This window comes from Gracilinanus agilis, chromosome 2 (genome assembly GCF_016433145.1).
Source record: "Gracilinanus agilis isolate LMUSP501 chromosome 2, AgileGrace, whole genome shotgun sequence".
Classification (NCBI taxonomy): domain Eukaryota; kingdom Metazoa; phylum Chordata; class Mammalia; order Didelphimorphia; family Didelphidae; genus Gracilinanus; species Gracilinanus agilis.
The window spans coordinates 435,441,303-435,446,978 of NC_058131.1; the positions used below are offsets into that span (position 1 = coordinate 435,441,303).

General features: G+C 37.8%; 1 pseudogene; it reads left to right on the top strand.

Moving 5' to 3' along the window:
- Window positions 1–3,273: 3,273 nt before the first annotated feature.
- LOC123233932 lies at window positions 3,274–4,730 on the top strand (annotated as a pseudogene).
- Window positions 4,731–5,676: the final 946 nt, after the last annotated feature.

Here is a 5,676-nt window from a genome sequence, read left to right on the forward strand (position 1 = left end):
GGAGGAGATGCCTTGAAGTAATTGTATAGGTGAGTCAAAACTGCCTTAGAAATTATAAGGAAGTGCCAGAGAGATAGGATAATTGCAATAGCCATGGGGATGAAACATATGCACTCAGCTAGTGTAAAGGCAAACCATTTATAGTAATCATATATTTCTAGCATTTGTTGTACTAGATTTGGGACCTTCACTAGCCAAAAGTTGTATAAACCTTGCATAAGAGACCAAGCCAATAAGAAAAGACTGCCTAAAATAAATGTCATTCTTGCCAGATTCAGTTTTGTTGGATCAGAAGACTGCAGGTTTCTTTGTTAATTGTGCTTGCCAGATGTAATAGGGTAATATTACAGGTAATAAGGGGCTTAGGCTATAGGTAGTAGCTGGTTGGAATAGGGAATAAGGCAAGGGACCAAAGGCTGGAGGTAATCAAGGGAATAGGCTATAGAGGTAGTAGGGAAATTAAGGCAGAGGTATGGTTGGAATAGAGGATAGGCACTGTGGATATGGGTTTGTGAATCCCTAATGAAGTAAAGTGAATAATGAAGGTATAATGGTAGAGGTGGTAAATTGAGGTGATAGGAGAAGTAAGGGATAGTCTGAGTTTAGGGAATATAAACACTGAGGTACAAAAAGTTGCAAGGGAGAGGATGAGTTAATCTAAGGCAGGCAACAGCAGCAGGGAAACACAGACTGGATACTTAGATTAGAGACAAAACACTGTAGGGAAACAGACTGAGCCCTTCAAGTAAAGGGGACACTTTTATAGAGCAAGAATAGAGCCAGGCAAGAATGTCTTGAAACTGACTAGAGTCTTCTAGTCAGTTTCACAGGTTCACTAAGAAAGGGACTAGAGGAAGTATTGAAATTACACTTCCTCCAAAATGGATACCTTCAGCTTCCCTCAAACTCCAGAGAGAATGTTTTTCCTCTCTCTCCTCCTCCCTCTCTTATTAATCAACTAATGAAGTAGCCAAAGGGTTTTGATTAAAGACAAAAGGGGTTTATTGTTTCCTAGGGTTGATTGGAAAGGATAGAGAATATTAGGTAACCCTAACAGCCGCCTAGAAAGCTTCAGGTGGTGGAAGGGAGACAGGAATGTGAGACTGAGTAGGGACCAGCCTACTCAGCCCCACGAGGGTTTGTAGCAAAAGGGGTAGGAAAGTTGGATACAATGATTCAATAGATAAATTTGTAACAAGGGTAAGCCGTATTTGACTAAACTATCAAGATTTGAAACTAACACTCAGATCTACTTTCCTTTCAAAACTTCTCAAACATTTAGGTAGGGAAAATGAAGGTGGGAATAAGGTAGGCTAGGGAGATTCAAAGGAATTAGCTAAACTAACAATTTTTAAAGGAAAAGTTGCAAAATATTGGCCAGGTTTCAATCCAAAGGAGGTCAGATTGACCCTGATTCTCTCCACGAGTTCCCAGGGCCAACTGACTTTCCCAAGATTCTAAAGCCCTTTATCAACAGACAAAAGAACTCTGCAGCAAAGCCTGAAAGGCTGTTATGCCCCCTCTTTGCACCACAAGAATGATACACAATAATCATAATGGTACAAAAATGTATACAAGTCTCTCTAATAAAGGCTCCATTACATAGGGAAATCAGTTAAAAATATAAGAATACAAGGATATGAACATGCAGTTCTCAGAAAAAAATAATTATGTGTCTCTATACTTATACAAAAAATGCTCTTTATCACTATTATTTAAAGAAATGCAAATTATCTATCAGATTGAATATAATGACAGAAAAATATAATGGCAAAACATGGAGTGGATGTAGGACAACTGAGACTCTATTGTACTGTTGTGGAGTTGAGAACTGATTCAACCATTCTGGAGAGCAATCTGAACAAATGTCCAAAGGACTATGTAAAACAGTACTTACCCTTTGCCCCAGCAATGCCATTACTCTGTATACCCCAAAGATAAAAAAAAAAAAAGGGAAGGATCCATATGTACAAAAAGTATTTAAGCAGCTCTTTTTTTTCCCTGTGGAGGAATGAATTGGAAAGTGAGAGGATACTCACTCTTCTACTAGGGAATAGCTGAGCAAACTATAAGTTTATTACTGTAAGAGAGTGTGATTATGTTGTAAGAAATGATAAGCAAGAGGAGCTCAGAAAAACTTGGAAAGAGTTACATAAACAGAAAGAAGCAGAACAGAGGGTAACAGCAAATAGAGAAGAAAGCAGAACCAGAAGAACATCATACAAAGTTACAGGAACAGTGTAAAATGAACACCTGTGAATTACTTAGCTACTTTCAGCAATATGATTTAAAACAATTCCAATTCCAAAGGACTCAGGACAAAAACTAAAACAAAACAATTTGCTTCCAGAAAAAGAATTGATGGAATCTGAATGTAGGTGAAAGAAAACTTTTTCATTTTTCTTATTTTTTCTTTTTAGTTTCCTTTCAGAACAGCAGAAAAATATAAAAATATAAAAATTTACACAATGTCACATCTAAAATCTATATGAGATTTCTTAACATCTCCGTGGGAGGATAGGAGATGTGGGATGGAAGGGTAGGAGGAAGAAAGAAAACTCAGGACTCAAAAATTCTTTTAAAAATATTTTGGAAACTGGTTTACGTAATTTTAAGGGAGAAGTAAATAAATAATTTAAAATAATGATTTAGAGCCTCTGAATTTTATATATACATATGTGTATATACATATGCATTAAGAATTGAATTGAAATCAATATTAAAAATATAAAAATAATATATTTTATAATATATAACTATGTGCATTGTAATTATATATTATAACATATTAATAATATAATTTATAATAAAAATAATATAAACTTATAAAAAATTTTTAAAAGACCAGTAATGGGAACTTTATAAGGACGTTGTGCCTTGTCTACCTCCCAGACTGCATGCTGTGCCCCATCCCCCCCAGATTGCATCTTGTGTTGGGTCCCCCACCCTCAGACTGAGTTCTGCCCCACCACCGTGCTTTTGGGGTTAATGTAGACCTTCTTGTTGTAACGAAGAACAGGAAACTAGCAGGTTGTCCATAAACTGATGATTTTTAAAAGATATGGGCCTCGTGGTCTCTTTTTGGGAAAACTGAGGTTACTGGTATCACATTGGTTTAGAAATTATGAATTGTAGTAGAGTTAAATCTAATTGGGTATCCAGAACCTGGTAAACCCCTGGGAGTCGAGGACCACAAAGCTGCCCAAGAAGTAACAACATGGTTCAAACCAGAAAAAAGGAAGATGTTAAAGCCTTTAGGAAAACAATATTGGAATGAAGTCCATTAGTGGCAGTTTCAGTCAAGGTGAGATTGGAACACCCAATCAGGTTTCAGAATTTTAAGTCAGTTTTTATCAAATAGTGAGTCTTTACTATAGAAGTCTGAATCTTTAGTTTGACTGAACTCTATGCTATTTTGTAATTTACTAACACCTAGATTTATCAAACTTTCCCATTTTTTAAACATCAAATGATTTTGATCTCTATTTGGTAATATAATTTGAAATCTGGCACTACTAATCTCATTTCCTTCTCATTTTGCCTGATATTTCCTTGAGATTCTTCACAGTTCTTCCAGAAAATTTTTTATTTTCCCCTCACTCTATAAAGATAGTCATTTGCACATTGATCAATAATCCACATGCAATTCAGTTGCAAAGAAAATAAGCAAAAAATGGTACCAAAAGTAAGCAGAGACAACTAGGAGCAGACCCAGAAATCCTAAAAAGAATAAATGAAGTCATGAGGTCAGTTCAGCCTCTACTGAAGATCAGAAATAGAATAAAGACTGAGCTAACTTCCTAATCAGAAATAGTCCTGGGATCAACTGAGAAAATATTTGAATATGGAAAGAACTAATGAACATTCTCTTGGTATTGAGAATGGATCAGTTGGAATCATGGAGGATAGACACTGAGTCCTAGCAATGACACTTGGATTCTTAGCGTCACCAGGCTTCCTCAGGGCTTTAGAACAAACACTGGGGGTTTCATGCTTCTGCAGCTCAGGGAGGGGAATCATTACAGTGGGAGGCAGTTGCTCTTGCTCCCTTTAAACAGAGGAACATGCAAATTGGGCTCCTCCCTCTAGGCATGAACCCAGCACAAAACCCATGTCTGCTGCTCTGGGAGAGGAGCTTCTTATCATGTGGCCTTTCCCTCCTAAGGACTGACATTTTGCAGCCTAAACCATAGGATTTGGACTAAAAGGAATTTTCATTCTGACTATTTTGCAAGGTGGTTTTAATTTTTGTTATTTTGTTTTTAGAGGAGGAAAACAAGTCTTTGAAGTGATAGATTTGTGTCTCTTGTCTCTAATGACTCTTTGCTTGCAGGTGTCCATTGTGATATTCAGCTGGTGGAGTCTGGGGGAGACGTGAGACAGCCTGGAGGATCCTTGAAACTCTCCTGCAAAGCTTCTCGATTCTCAGTGACTATTGGATGAGTTGGGTCCGCCAGGCTCCAGGGAAGGGGCTGGAGTGGGTCTCATACATTAGGTACAATGGCACTACCACATACTAGGCAGACTCTGTGAAAGGCCGATTCACCATCTCCAGAGACAATGGCAACAGCCTGCTGCACCTGCAGATGAATTCCTTGAAAGCTGAGGACACAGCCATGTATTACTGTGCAAGAGACACAGTGAGGGAAAGGAGTGAGAGAGCAGACATAAACCTCCTCCTTCAGAGAGTTCTTGTGGAGAATGACAGGAAGGGAACTCCAGAACACTGAGCACAAGGAGCCCAGTTACAATACAGGTGAAGAGTGAGGTTGACAAATTTATTTTCAAGGTCTGATTTTCTCCCAAATCCCAGTGAACATTCATCTCTCTATCTTAGTTCCTTTTTCTCTCAGCTGCTCTTTCTTATTTCTGATACCCAGATGCATGTAGAGGAGATGTATTCTTTTAATTGTTTACCTATTTTGCACATGGTGACTAATTTCTCTGAAATTGTCAAATATGAAGCACAGTCACAGTCACATAATAAATCAGGAATTATCAAACATTTACTACATACATCCTGTAGTATTTTCATATGCACTGAGCACATAGAAACATACTCGTGTAAGAAAGCCAGTTAGTATGCTGAGTTAGTCTGAGGGAAAGCTTTTTATTTATTTTTATTATTTTTAAAAATTTAATTGATTAATTAAGAAAAATTTTCCATGCTTATATGACGAGGGAAAGGTTTTTAAAACCTTGTTTTTAACCTTTACTTCTCAGTCAGCTACCTAAGAATTCTCCCTACTGTTGAAATGATTATCTGGGACAAGAATGACAGGACTGGTAGTTGAGAACCTTGGAATGTCCCCAGGTGCCATGAGCCAAAGGCAAAAAATAGTTGGCCCAAACCCTATAAATACCCCCAAGTGACAAGACAAGCTGGCTCAGATTGGAGCAGAGAATTGGGAAGGTGGAAAGTGAAGGGCGAAGGCTAGGCCTGAAACCAGTAACGTTATCTTACTGAGAGAGCCATAGCAATCACCATCCTTGTTAATAGAGCTGAGAGAGTTTGTTGATATCATCAATCAAGATCATCAAATAGCCTTCCCTAAATCTGGCTTGATTGTGGCCAAGTCAGGTCAGAGTTAGTGAGAGGGTAAAGAACCTACTTTAGTTTCTACTAAATCTAGCAATCTCCAGACCTTGAACAATAACCTAGATTATTAGCCTAAA